This window comes from Cydia fagiglandana, chromosome 14 (genome assembly GCF_963556715.1).
Source record: "Cydia fagiglandana chromosome 14, ilCydFagi1.1, whole genome shotgun sequence".
Taxonomy (NCBI): Eukaryota; Metazoa; Arthropoda; class Insecta; order Lepidoptera; family Tortricidae; genus Cydia; species Cydia fagiglandana.
In genome coordinates this window covers 10,488,624-10,504,820 of record NC_085945.1, presented here as the reverse complement: position 1 = coordinate 10,504,820, position 16,197 = coordinate 10,488,624, and the positions used below count along the sequence as shown (strand labels likewise).

General features: G+C 36.4%; 1 protein-coding gene across 1 annotated transcript in view; it reads left to right on the top strand.

Annotated features, from left to right (window-relative positions):
- Positions 1 to 16,197, top strand: part of LOC134670797 (ubiquitin-like protein 3) — a 265,658-nt gene that overhangs the window by 1,049 nt on the left and 248,412 nt on the right. The gene's annotated exons all lie outside the window — the stretch shown is intronic.

Sequence of the window (16,197 nt, the reverse complement as noted above, 5' to 3'; positions counted from 1 at the left end):
CAGGACTAATTTTATTGAATCACATGTTTAAATATGTATAGGTTTTTAAATTGATCAATTTGAACATTCTCTGAAGTATCACTGCTTATCAATATTGTCATAAATTGTGTTTCATACTTTCACTCAATTCATTATTTCACAACCAATTTACACTAAAAGTGAGTCTGCTTATTGTAATTGTTCAGTGAATTGTAACTATTTTAGGATTTTTAAGGTAAGGTATGTGTAGACAACTCGGGATCCCTCGTACCTACAGAAAATAAAACAATTAATATCTGAAAGCTTTGTTAGTATCTAATACATACATTTTTGTAAGTGTAGACAACTCGGGATCCCTCGCACCTAGCACCCAGGGTGTCATGTACCTACTATCCACAAATTGTAACACCTAATGTAATTATGAACATGACTGCAATACAATAAAGAATAAAGAAAATAAAACAATTACAATCTGACAGCAATACATTGTGTCTGATACATAAGTTGTTATTTAACGTCATATTCAATAACCTTCTGAAAAAAAAAACATTGACACGATGTTCAATACATTAAACGTCAGAACAATGCACAAAATATGTATACCCATTATACAAGTGTGTCCTGTGTGTACAACTAGCTGGTTTGGAGACTGATATTCAGTATTAGATGTAGTAACAGGTCTCGGCTTGTGAATTTACTATATATGTATGCTCCAAAAAATGAAAACGGGACTCATTGAAACCTTGTATACATAGTCCGTAAGACTGACGGAATGAGAAACATAAGATATAAAGCGAAACTACAATATATAACAAAGCTGCATAGGCTCAAATGACAGTATAATCTGAGACATGAACAAGTAAAACTAACAAGTCAAAATCAGACTCACCCAATGGTATCCAAGAGTGAATAAAAAAAAACAAAATAAACCCTCATTGACATGGGATGATGACACAGCACTGAGTGCAGGCTACACAATAAAAGGTTTGCTTATTTGCAAAAGTTATATTAAAATTAAAACTAGGTAGGAAGGAGCTGTCGCTATGTCTATGTCTGATGCTAGACTTATTCAAAGCATTGAGACTATTTATGAGTAATAATGAAAATTGTAGCAATCTATAATATACCTATATCTGTATACCAGCACCGGTAATTTAATTTTAGATTTTTGTGTAACTTCTAAGCTCTAGCAGCAACATCAAAACATGCCAAGTCAAATGCATTATTGATTTGTCTAAATAAAGATGCAAATTAGAACTGAATGTGAGACCTATTTATAGTTCTATGGGTGGCTAGTGGCTAGAGGTTAAAAGAAAATCACTTTTATTATAAAATATATACACGATGATTTTTAATTGGTGATCAGGAACATTTTTTTCTAACTCAGTAATTGATGTATTATGTAGATCATGTTGAATTCGTAATTACATGGAAACCTGTTTGTTTTTTCATTATTTTAATTTTGAATTGAATCAGTTTAATTTGGGATTTGGGCTAGATATGAATATTTTTTTACTCCTGATCACCGATTAAAAATCATAGTGTATATAAATAGTTTTTACCCGTTGTCACTTTGATTTTAAATCAGGTCAACCACACCCCCTTTGCACTCAATACGATTCACCAGTTTCCGCCTGCCGACACCGCCACTACGCACAGATTATACCGACATAAATTCCCAAATCCAGTCCATTTAGCCGTTTTTTATCCACACAATAGAGGTCAACCCCGGCGTTGTCTTCTCGACGCCGGTCTTACTGAAAAACCGCCCGGAAACCGAGGGAACGCAATTTGGATACTGCGGCTTTGCATAACGTCTATCCACTGTGGATTTATGTTTATTTCTTTACGGTACGGGGACATGAATATTTTAAAAAGGCCGTGATTAAAAAGAAACAACGAGGGAACTGAGAGCTGAATTGCACAATCGGAAATTTCAATAATCTCGGGCAGAGGATCTATTTCTTATTTAAATTTTATTGTAGATTATTCTCCTGAATGGAAAATCTTTAAGAATTGGTAAGATAGTTGTTACAATAAATTAGAAACATTAATTGATACACCTTTAAGCACACATTTTCTTAAGTATCCATTCCACACGAAAATGCCATACATTGTACACACACCACGCCATATTCCCTGATTTAGATTTTTTTGGTTTGAAAGGATATTAAAGTTGGGAGTATACTTTGCAGTTGGTCCTATAGTTATCAAGTAAGGATCTTAAGGTAGGATCTTAGAGAAATCTAGGGAGTTATTTAGACATTAACACTATCGTAAGATGGATGTTTCTATCTCTAGCCTACCCTGACCCACAGACTAAAAATATACCATGAACACGAAATTTATTTCACATTTGGAGTATTTGGACCAAGGCCTGTTCACTTCCTAAGAAAGTTATGTCCCCAAATAATTGCGCATGTGTGCGCCTGAAGCTTCTATGTGTGCGTTGGCCTCTGAGAAAAAGTTACGAGTAATAAAAATAAAAACATTTTTCTACAGCAACATTGCTCCCAACTCTGATTGAAATTATCACGAATTTTATACATAATTAATCATAAAACGGGACTTAAAACCAGCAAACAGGACTTATCCAGCGTCATCGGATTTTAGACTTTAAGCCTTGGTCATTAAATCGAGTTTAGAGTGCGGACAGATTCAAGCGCGTTGAAAAAGCTGCCGTGCGAATGGGGCCTTAAAGTCGGAAATCCAACAACGCTTGATAAAAAGCGCCACCGCTGTCGTGTGAATACATATATAGCTGGTCAAGCAAATCTTGTCAGTAAAAAAAGGCGCGAAATTCAAATTTTCTATAAGGACGATATCCCTTCGCGCCTACATTTTTCAAATTTGCCGCTTTTTTCTACTGGCAAGATCTGCTTGACCAAGTACGAGTCAAGGCCCCTACGTTTATTGTTCTATTTGACGGCGCAGCAACTAGTATAATTTCTCTCTCCTCGCTCTTTTAAAATGCCATTTGTCAAAAAAGGACAACCATACTGCTGACAAGGTGAACTTCAAATCAAGTGTTGCCTTTTTTGATGCATCCAGGCTGTGAATGTGTGCGTAATGTTTTTTTTTTTTTAATCAATGTAAATAATTTACTTGTGTGTCGTTGGCGTAATACGTGTCGCCATTCAATTTTAGATTAAGTCAGGTCCCCACAGAAAACCAGCGCCACGGTCTGCCGCGGCATCATGCTGAGTGGGGATCCTATTTTAGCGTCCTAATCTGTTTTATGTCTGCATACTTTTCTTTTTTTTACATGTACTATGTTGTGACGTTAAAATAAATGTATTTCTTCTTCTTCTTCTTCTTCTTCTAAAATGCTTAAAACGTAATTACACGCGATTAAGTTTTATAATGAATATTTGCTTTGTTTGAGCGTTATATGTATTATTATAAGATTTATGAGTAATTTGCCATTCATAGTGGAAATAGTTTAATTTGAAACCTCAAACAGCTCGGCCTAGATCTATGACAAAGATATTTTATCTGTGCTTTTCGCTCTTGCAAAAATGGCCGCTCAAGCTAGTTCGCTTTCCTTTACAATAAAACTGAAAATTAGTTATTGTGTCGATTCACGGTATAAATGTGTGTGAAAAGTAATAATACAATGCGTCTTTTCATAAAATCAAAGTTTTATTGCATAATCATCCACCATAATAAAAAAATATATTTGTCAATGACTCTGTCCAACTGCTGTGGTTAAAGTTCATAACGAACATTTTATTGTTAACATTAAATCTTTAAATAATAAATACAACGTAGCGGTACAACCACTTAAGACTGTAAGTCTGTACCTACATAGATTACAGCAATGCACATAGAAAATGTGCTAAATGCGGAGCAATGGCTGTTGAAGCAGCCAGAGTGAAATTTATACAGCTTTAGTGGGTTCAGAAGGAACCGAGTCATAACGCATCTGGAAAGCGTATTAATTAACCGTGAAGAAATGTATGAATACAAGTTAGAAATCTGTGTAAAATGCCGTGTGTAAAGTGTAGTGTATCTGTGTGTAAAGTGTAATAGGTAGGTATGCCTAATGTTATTTGTATAATACTGAAAACTTTGTGAATGCGCTTTATTAATGTCTATTTTTATTAAGTTGTCAGGGTTTAATTTTCAGTGTATATTTCTATATGTAAAACATAATACAATGTTATAAACATAAATATGCCTTTTATTTAAATCAATAGATAATACCACAAACAAGGGGTAATATTTGCATCTTTCATATATTTCGTGATATGAAGATAACAAATATGTTTATCAACATAATTACTATATACCTATAATACCAATACCCGCCAGGCTAAACCGGTTGTTAACTTTAGTTCCATTGGTACACATCGAGGGCGCCAGTAGTATAAACGTATAAACGGTTGGGGACATTTTTTTGTATGGAGTTACCGTTCTTCTCCTAGTGAGTATTATATTCTTTGATTTGGACCCTAAATCCGTGAACATAAAAGGTGACACAGTGACACATGTACAAAATTACAAATGAACAAAGAATGCACTTTGCTCATCCTTACGCCTGTTGTAGCTAATAATGCTACTGTGCTTTACCGGGCGGCTTTATATCTTCCCCTTTACAATCAGAGATTCCTCCTGGCGTACGTTATACGCATTTCTTTTATAAGAGAACTGCGAAATGGTACGTGTACATCATCTTTATTTTTATGGCTTGTCTATTATTATAAATTATAAGCATTATCCTTAAAGTTGTGAGCGAATTTATGGTGAACTTGGTGTGGCGCAACGACCCGAAGTGTCGAAGATCTTAGTGCAGTGAAGTGGTGGAATTTATGGTGATGGTAAAGTTTAATTTAAATATTTATATATTTACAATTTTGATGATTGTATAATTTGAATGATAAGTGATAACACCACAGTCAGTTTATATAGGTACATACATATGATACATATTTGTATGCGGGAGTGCTAAGTTAATAGTTATGCTGACTGTACTTTTTAAATGCAGGTATAGTATCTCATATTTCACTTAATATTTAGGGTGACCAACCACTGGCATTAGGAGTAGGCGTAATAGATAACAATAAAGACACAGGAATATTATAAAAAATCAACAATTGGTTCCAACTTTTAAGAACCCAAAAAAAGTTTGTAGCCTGCCTGTGCCTGTGAAGATTAGAAACTCGGAGATTCAATTTCTCACAAGAAATAAATATGTAAGTACACTCGTACAGTATGATGCTAGTTCAGTGTTGCCTAAGCTTATATGATATTTAGTTTGAATGTATATCCGTATATTAAGAAAGTTTGTTTGCCTTTGCGTCGGCTGGTTCAAACAAAGGACAATAGACCGCCAGACACCGAGGTTGGAAATTTTCAGAAATACTATTTTACCCTTTTTCTCGGAACTGCACATCGGAAACAATGGCCTTTGTCCGTTCCCTATTCGTGGATGGATCTGTTTTAATAATCTTTGATACTATCCGAAAAGGAATTAGGAAATTACCGCACACGCATTTCTTTTCTATACATAGACTACTATGTATAGAAAAGAAATGCGTGTGCGGTAATTTCCTAATTACTTACACACATACTAATGTGTATTTACACTTTCAAATCTAGCTAGCAATCACAGGCAAAAACCAGTTTTTTTTATTACTGGATACCTACATATTTTTGTAATGAATGAACACATTTCGTTCTTAAATCTCTTGAGGAAGCTACTTGGATATTTTTAAAATGTCTTCACACAAACACATTGTACAAAAACATATTTTATCCTCAACGTATTTTGCGTGAATCTTCATCGGGAAATGCAAATGTTAACAGTCTTAATTAAATATTAACCATAAGGCACTAAACAGAGACCAGTGGAAGAAGAGGAGGGAGGCCTTTGCCCAGCAGTGGGACACAGTGGGCTCTGAATAATAATAATAATACATACGGTCGGAGAGCAGTAGAACAGCCCAGTCGGCACAGTATAGGTGCATTCGTGTGGTACTGTAACGTGCTCCTGACTATTTAGTCTATTTACAATCTGCCGTGTATTTTATTATTTTATTACATAACTAATATAAACAAATTGACGGTTGCTTTAGCCAAGTTTGTAGTGAGAGTAATCCTGCAGAAGCAGACAGGTCACAGAACTTACAGACCCTACAGCAAGTTGGTGATGGGCTCAAATCCGATTAAGCATAAGTAGATGGATGTGGGTTCATATTTATTTTTATCTTTCTTAAGTTTCTTAACACAAGCCTTGTTCAGCTTACTAAGGGCCCCCCCACATCTAGGGGTTGCGGCCTTGTGGGACTAGATAAATTCGAGTAAGATTGTCCCATAATACTAATTTGTTTGATTATTGGCTGCAAATCTGTGATATAAATCTGCATAATGTAATGTCTCCGATTCGGGATTTGTATCCAGGTCACAAGTTCGCCAGTTGATTATTCAGTGGCGACCTCAAATGGAGGGGTTAACGATCCACAATTACGCCAACCAGATGAGTCTCGCCGCGTTGGATTTGAACAATGCCCGGCTAACTGTAACGGCGTCGTTTCGTCACGCGTAAAGCTGCTTACGCACTGAGAACTACAAAGACGCGGTGCGATTGCGGCAACAAATGAAAATACAGAAAACTGTCGAAATAGTTGATTTTGATTTTCACAATTTTGACGACAGAGGTATTGTTAAATAAAGTAAACCCTGTGATATTTTGGTTCCACGATCCTTGGTGCCGAGCTTGGCGAACCGCTTTTGTTTGGATTGACTGCTCTGGAGTATCTAGTAAGCGTAAACCTTGTTTGAAACGTCTAATGACGCCCGAGCAACGGAGATTGCATTCAAGGTCTAGAATAGCGATACGGATAAAGTACCAGAAATATCATTGTACTTACGCTTTGTCCGCGTCGATATTTTAGACCTTGACCTGATAAATCAAATCAGTTAGCGCACTCGGTTCCCGATCCCCGTAGTGCTCGATGCGACCTCTTACAAGCAACTTCTTACATTACAATCGTTACCGCGCCGCTTTCTAGTTATGCGTTGCAGCTTAACCGTTGCGAAACGCTCCCTTGCTCTAAATATAAATATAATTATATCCAGTTTCCGCCACGATTATGGCGTTTTTCAAGGCTACGCCTAATCTATACCAGGTTAATGTTCCGGCATCATTCGAAGATTGGCTACGGTATTGACCAATCTCACTGAAGACAGTTACGTTGTTAAAGTTTCGGATTACTGCTTTGTTTTCTTAACTGGCCTTGAAATAATGTATTTGCGTTGCGTTAGAAATCCGTAACGACTAAGCTGTTTTAGACTTATTTAGCAGACCACAGGTAGGTGTAGATAAGAAAAATTGTGTAACGTCCATAGAAAGTGCTGCAAGTACTAGTGCTAGAGTGTACAGTCAGAATATTACAGCATGAATAGTATCGTATGAAGCGACGCGCTCAAAGTAACTGCCACTGCCACCCTCGAATACGTTCTCTATTTGTTAAACTATCTCGCGGCGAGATAAACTACCCGTCCCTCTTTAATTAACATAGAAAAAGACGGGTCTATCTCGCCGCGAGGTACTGTTGCGCCAATCATGTGCTAGGCCTGAGATAGTACTTTTGATGCATAGTCTGATACGCTACTATTGATACTGACTTTACCTGTAGCCGCTATGTATCTTGTATTCGATTCTTGTTACATAATATAAGTATAAAATAAAATAGTTTGTTAAATTGCCTTAATACCATTCATTCATTGTCATTTATTTATTGTAACCATAGTGTAGTACAGTACAGATCTTAAAAACTAGGTACATTCAGAGTCTTATGGGCCCTGGCAGGGCATTGCATTGCAATGTCATACATAATGCCATACATTGAAAAATCGAATGACGAATAAAAAGAACGTTGAATACAAAACTTCGCCCTATTTGAAGGACTTTACAATCTATACTCGTGAACCGTAATGTCCGTAATCAACAACTCATATTATTATGTTAATTTCATTTCAATGCGTCTTAAATCTAACTGTACATACTTATGTGTCGGCCAATAATTATGGTAATCATTTCGGTCTCTCGCGAACCCGTTAGGAGGCTATTGATAAAAAGTTATGCGTTCGGTGATTCATATTGTTTTGCTTAACCAATATCGACCTATATCCATACCGATATCATACAGACTTTCGACTTTTTGATATCGGAAGGTTGAATGAGAAGTTTTTCTTAGACGCTGAAACCAATAACTAGAAAGCCGCTGGTCTGATGGCATTAAAACAAGAGCTAGTCACCTTCTTTATCCTTGTAAGTCCCCGCGTACTTGCACAAGTACAAATTAAATTCGAGTTATGAACTCTTATAGAAATAAAAGAAAGTTCCAAATTCAAAAGCGTAAAAATTGGCTTCGGGTCTTACGAGGCTATAGTCGAATTGGGCCCTATGGTATTGTTTTCTGCGTTAGTAGGGTCAGTAAGGAACACAAATGTATGGAAGTGCATGCACTTTAGTCTCAGGCGATGCCGCTTGGCACGATTGTTCCTTAGGTCAAACAAAGTTGATCTGGCCCGGTAGCCAGGAGATCGTACCATGCAGACCCCCCAAGAAGGGGGGGGGGGGGGGAAGGGTCGGCTCCCCAGGTCCAATCTATGCTATATTCCTTCCTAGTCTTAGCAACTAGGGCAAGTTATATATCATTTTCGTATAAATTAGGGACGAGGAATTCATTTCTGAAATAATTATTATGCCTTTCGATACAAAAAAAATGATTTTTGTACAAAACATGAAAATGTTATGTCATTTTTTGTGACAATTTTGGATGTTACAATCACAGTGTGGCGATTTGCACTAAATAAAAAATTGGTACTATGTAGCCCATGTATTCTTTATTCTGGAAAATATCACTTTATAGTAGGCATTCATATATTATTTTGTAATAAAAAAATAATTTATAGCGCGTGGCGGTAACAATTTCCATACAAATGGAACTATGCCCAAAATCAAAGATTAAAAATGTTTACTAAAACACTGAATTTGACATTTTAAAAGTTTAAATATAATGTTTTAATAATTTTTCCATGCGTTATTGCCCTTTTTTGGTACAAATTTGTTGTTTTTATTTTTCTTCCACACAAACTTTCTCCCCCCCATTTCCCCCCCTTAAGCGTTGATTATATAAAATTTTATTTTATTTTAAACTTAAACCTGTCGCATTTAATTGATGTTGAAAATTTCAGCTTTATATCTTCAGGGGTTTAGATTGTATGATGTCTGGAAGTAAGCAGAGTTTTGTTAGATATTATAATGTATGGGATATTATGAAATAAAATGTCTTTAGCTCAAACACATGTAGATCCTAAACTACCGAACATTTTAACCTGAACGTTTGAACATCGATTAATTACAAAAGGAATAAGTTAGTGATAAAAACAAATTTAAAAATATCTACCCTTAAGGGGGGAAATGGGGGGGAGAAAGTTTGTATGGAGAAAAATAAAAACATCAAATTTGTACCAAAAAAGGGCAAAAACGCATGGAAAAATTATTAAAACATAATATTTAAACTTTTAAAATGTCAAATTCAGTGTTTTAGTAAACATTTTTAATCTTTGACTTTGGGCATAGTTCCATTTGTATGGAAATCGTTACCGCCACGCGCTATAAATTATTTTTTTTTTACAAAAAAATGTATGAATGCCTACTATAAAGTGATATTTTCCAGAATAAAGAATACATGGGCTACATCGTCCAATTTTTTATTTAGTGCAAATCGCCACACTGTGATTGTAACATCCAAAATTGTCACAAAAAATGACATAACATTTTCATGTTTTGTACAAAAATATTTTTTTTTGTATGGAAAGGCATAATAATTATTTCAAAAATTAATTCCTCGTCCCTAATTTATACGAAAATGATATATAACTTGCCCTAGTTGCTAAGACTAGGAAGGAATATAGCATAGATTGGACCTGGGGAGCCGACTCTTTCACCCCCCCTTTTTGGGGGGTCTGCATGGTACGATCTCCTGTCTACCGGGCCAGATCAACTTTGTTTGACCTAAGGAACAATCGTGCCAAGCGGCATCGCCTGAGACTAAAGTGCATGCTAAATGACCTTACTGACCCTACTACGTAGCTACTGGCCGTTTATAGCGTTGACGCATTTCGGGAAAACGATAGCGTTCCCATAATGATTTACGGTCTTTATAATCGTTCGGTATGCCATCGTATGGTAAAAGCGTTTTGTTTGCCATAATGTATGGCCGCTAGCTAACACGGACGACTGCTTTTGGCATAGTGAATCGGTGGCATATATATGAAGTGATATATGATCGTGTATTGCCGTTTTTGGGTTAATATCCCTCATAGGGATAAGTTTGCTTTTGTACTTTCAATTGTATTGCTGTAACCTATTCTTGTTTCCTAGAATGAAGTGTTTATTACTTTATAGTGCTGTCTGTAGTGTCTGTATTATCTATTAAGGCGACTTAGCTAGTTTTTTAGGTGTGATTTTTCAACACAATAAGCAACCAGACCTATGTAGTTTTACTTCACGTAAATTCTTTCATCTTCCAAGTATCCCGTTTGTTCATCTATCTTTCTTTGTCAATCACAAGTCATGCACTTACATGATGTTGTCGTAGTCGTGGTGTTAACATATCACCAACATTGTTCTGTATAAACCGTGTTACCATTTTTTTCCCCGTTAATTTGACAGTAGACATTACCGTCACGTTTTTTGCGTGCTCGCTCGTGTTTTTTACCGTGCGTGACACGTCACTAACGGTAAATAAATGGTTAATATTGTGATCCTGCGCGATAAGGTGCGAAACGACGCCTATTGCTCTTTATTAACGCTCAGTTTTATTAAAGGTCGGTGAACCCAGCCGAAACTATTGAGTAACGAATGCGAAGGGCTATGATGCAATGTTACTACGAAGCAATATATTTAATACTCGTAAGAGTAGATTCGAATATATTAAGAATTGAATCAGAATAAATTCGTATTCTAGTTCCAGATAGTACTCAAATTCATCATGTACAAAATATGTACATTTTTGGTATTAGAATACTCGTTTCAGAGAAAAAAGGTATACCTATTGTGATTTAGAATACTCCTCGTGTATCCGTTGTGACACGTTTAAAACACTTTCGTAATGTGTTTTGCTAGAACTTTGTTTAAATGTAGTTACTTTTCAAGTTTTATGTTCATCTTTATGTGCCGTTACTCCGGGTATCGTAATGACTTAAATAAAAGTATTTATGATACTTTACAATGTAGATAAACTGACGAATGTTGAAGATATATGTTAAACACGTGCAGATTCGTTGATGCAAGTTTTAATTACCGACAAATTTTATGCGACAAAACGACAAATGTCTGTACAAGTGCCTTGGTTAAACGAGTATGGACATTATTGTTTAAGGATCCATGCTTTTTAATTAAACAAACTGTACATTTTATTGAATTGTCTCTCTCTCTCTCTCTCTCTCTCTCTTCTTCCATGCCGTATCCGGCAATGGCGACCCCATCAACAATTCTTATCCGGATTATGAAATGCCCTTATGTGGCTCGCAAAACCAAACTTTGTCTTGAAGATACAATTGATTTGTACAACGGGACTTAATCGCGTATTTAAGTTACATGTAATATTTACCTTCTACGTTTCGAGGACGGCGTTGTCCCCGTGGTCTCGGAGAAGACTGGCTAAAGTTGACATCAACATCTTCTAGCCGCGCGAGTTTTTCGAACTACCCGCACTTGGTCTTGTACAAAACAAACAAACTGTACATTTCAAACTGAATCACACTCGGGCACGGCCGGTAAACACGAAGGCAATAATTCCTTAAAAGATTGACTTTTAAATTAAATCCATTGCAATGTAAACTTCGCGTAACGGAAATGAGATATTACAAAAGTTAAAACGAATTGATATTGTTTTGCGTAAAATAACAAAGTATTTTCATGTTTGTGGTCGACAGTTGAGATCCTGTGATTTATTTGTTTATTTGTAAAATATGGACTTTTATACATAGGTATATATAAAAGGACAATGCACCAGGGATGTCACGATTAGATAACTGTAATCATTTGTGAATGTTATTAAAATAAAATAATAGTCTAAAAATAGTCAATTGATACAAAAATCTTGAAATGACTGGTAATGAAAGGAGTTGAATTAACAAGTGGTATTTTATGAAAAAGATTTTAAAATACCGTAAGGTGCTTTCACTGAGAAAGTAAGATTCCTGAATTTTTAATAGATCTTGTGAGTTTGATATAAGTATATAAAGGCAAAGCTGTGCTCAAGCGAAACAGGTATTTTTCAACAGCATATTGGAGCTACGATAAAAAGGAACCTGAGCGTCCCGCTTGTATCGTATGCTTCATTTAAGGTACTATAGTCAGGTAAAACGACGTGTACCTATTTATTGCACCACTATAGCCATGCCTCCACAGGGGGACATCCCCTGAGACATCCGGCCAGGCAAACACTTTAATACACCGCGAGGCAATTCATCCGTCTAGCGGAGAAGATTAAGACGTACCGTCCCGAGAAAATGAATTCGGATAATGTTTCACAAGATGAAAGTAATTAAATTAAAATTCTGGTCGGTTTCCTACAGAAAAACTCCACACGTAATCAGTGGAGTAAAATATTACGTGAACTGGCGAAGGAAGTCGTTAGCGGGTACACAAGGTTGATTTGAATTGAGAATGCATTGCGACGGTGCGACTAGGGAATTGGCCAACGAATTGCAACTTTAATTCTCTTGGCTCTGTCTTTTGTTTATTATTTGTCAACTTTGTTAGTGTAGTTTCGCTACATTTACATTGTGCAAACCGTTGCCGAATTTCGCGCGACATAGTTTTTAATGATATAGGAGCCAATGGGAAAAAGAATCGACTACTACAGGGGAAGTTATTTTAGATTAAGTTAGTATAAACAATAATCTTGTCTATCTATCCTTAAATGAAATCCTATTCTTTAAATAAGCTTAAACTCTATTAAATTTACAATTTTATTATATATTACATATGTATGCTATACGCATTCGATATAGGTAACTATCGATTGGTTAGCTGAGCAAGTGACTTTTTAAAACTAATTATAATCACAAAAAGTCTAATTTAACCGTCTCAAAACATTTTATATATTAAATGGATTTAATTGAAGCTAAAGCATTATTTTAACAGTATATTCACGTTACCTAAAGGTTATTGAATCTAGTGAGCGTTATACGACAAATTCCATCAACAAAGGAAATTCCTTAAGCTTCACCCAACACATTACTTTATACGATGTGAACAGCCTCTTAGGCCTGTGACCTAACGAGTAAGGAAACGAAACAAAGTAACAGCTATTTAGTTAGAACCCAGTGTAGCGTTTTTTCATCACGAATAAATAACCCAGAATCTAGGCCCTTTTCGTATTATGCTCCCTCAACACATGGAGATGTCTCTCTGGTACGTTTCTTTATTCACAAAATGTGTCCCGCCCACGCGCTATCACATGACAGTCTGTTGTTACTTCGTAAGACACTTAATGACATCGAGATGTCATTAACACGATGACTGGCGCATAAGTTACTTGAAAGCTAAATGAGTTACATACTTTTTTGGAACTAACTGTTATATGCTAATATAGGATGACTCAAAAATAGTTTGGCGAAGATTATATACTCTGCATATTGTTGATATTTTTAACACACTTTTGCGTTTGTATATCAAAGTGTGGATTTTGAAAATATATATGTTTTGTTTAAGTTGAATGACTGTATAGTTTAAATTTTGATTGACTTTTTGAAAAAAGAAATTGACAACGTATTTTTGGCCATCCTGTATAATACGTACGTTTGTTTGCTTACTAGTTTCGCTGTTCAAATAGTACGATCTTTCAAACAACTGTAGGAAACTTAAATACTGCATTGTTAAAGAATCCCTTTTAGAAAGCGCAAAGAACTCTTCACTAGTCTCAGTATCCAGTTAAAAGTCCTCATGCATCTTGTTCGATTTGCTTTCAACAATAGTTCATTTGAACTAAGGGCTGAGTCATTGGCATAAACCTTTTATAAATATACAGTTGCATTCGGAGGGATATGAATCAAAGGGGATTTGGGGGTTCAATGTTTGACAGGTCGTTAATAAGAACTACACCCTTGTTAGTTTAACACCCACCCTAAAGTAATCTTGCTGGAGTTGTAAATAAGTGTCATATCTCATATTTGAAGGCTATTTGAACTTAAATGAATGGTGGTAATGCTGTACAAATTATTTTAGAAGAGTTTTGTTAGACGAAACTTGCATTTAACTAGGTTTAGGTTTGTATGGTAGGCATGAAGCATGTGTTTACTTACAGTTAATATCTGTTAAAAATCATATGTGGATGACAGTCTTCGCATATGAACATCAAAGTACACACATAATATTGATATGAGATCTTAGAAGTCGCGCGTAGATACCCCTCTTTATATTACAATTTCTATTCGATATTAAAAATATAGTATTGGAGTGGATTTTACGTCACATGTAGTTTTCTGTCCGGTTTAGATGCACGCGCGCACCCGCTGGTTGTAATTTATGAAATTATATGACAGATGTCACAAGAGTCACAGCCATGTCACGGCGCTAGCGTTGCCCGTGACGTAATGCGTTGGGTACGCAGATAAGTATGAATCTAGGTCTTTGGACGTCTCGTCAAAGCCGCTTAGGCCCACTTGCACCACTCCACTAACCCGTGGTTAACCGGTTAAACCTGGGAGTTGCCATTTTTACCCATACAATTTGACAATAGGTTAACGGTTTAACCGCTTAACCCCGGGTTAGTGGGATTGTGCAAGTGGGCCCTTTTACCCGTGGATGTGAATAGACGCGTGATCGTGATCGCAGACGTTTCTCCATTATAGGCCGCTGGCACCCTGCACCGCGCCATTACCTCGCAAATGGCACGAACAAGGGCCCGCGGAATACTCGCAAGATTCCGCTATATCCACGCTGAATATTTTATCCGGAATTCCAACTTGGGACGTACTCGGAACTGTGAAATATTAGTTATAATTTTTTAACAAGCAGAAACGTCTGCGAACGATGCTATTAAGCTTAAAGGGTTATTTCTAGTTTCACCCAAGACAGTAATTTTTCCACTTTTAAATTTATTTTAATGTGATACCGATAATATTATACCGATAGAGTTCCTATTTTGACTCGAAGAGCGTGTGAGAGAGATGGAAGTGACTTACAATCATATCAATGGCATTGCGACGCGCTCGTACTAGTACAAATGTTGCGCTTTGGAACAGAAGTTACTAACGAGTGTCTGAACATCCCTATTGCGGATGGGAGTCAATAATGCAGGATGATAAAGAAGACGCAGCAATTGTTAAAGAAGAAAGTGAAAGCGATTAATCCGTCTAAGCTACTCTGCAGCGACAAAACGTGATGGTGCCACTGTATATACTCACGTCTTTTCTTTTTCAAAAAAAAAATAACGGCTATGGAACACCGCCCACAGTCGCTTGTCAAGGCTTAAAAGCTTGAACTGCCTGGGTTTTTGTGAAACGAGCTTGTTTAATGCTCTTTCAAAATAAGCGCGACGCCTGTAAAATACAATACCAATTTGATAATATCGGTTTCGGAATATAACCCCCAGGATGTGACGCGCGTTATAATCCTCCAATCAACGACCGATCTGACTGACATTGAGCGAAGACACGCAGTCGCTAGTCTTTTTGATTGTGTGCCTAACCTTGAACTAAATCAATTCATTCGTTATTTCGCACAAGTACAAAGTATTCACCTTTGAAGAGATCTCTTGTTATGAAAATTGGAATACACGTGTGCGCTTTGTAAAGTTTCTTTTTAAACGTTATTGCGAAATTGTATTCTTTATTTCGGAAGCGCTCACTTTGCTTACGACAGATCCATTTGTTGACATTCGTTCAGTGTCATTGTAATTGCCATTTTTCATCTACCATAATTTGGATTTTCGTATCAAAAATATAAATCTCCTTTATTGCGAAGATGAGGCGAAAAAAGATTGATGATCCCCATTTCGATTCCTAATTCAATTCACGTAAATAAATTTACAAGGGAGAAATTTCCGGATAAATGGTCCGGGCATCGGCAAAGTACACATGAAACCTGGTGTAGAACTAATTGAGACGGGCCCTCCGTCATGCGAGCTCATTTGTCTGCTTCAGTGACTCGACGGAAACCCGAGGGAGATACATTATATATGAACGCTAGAT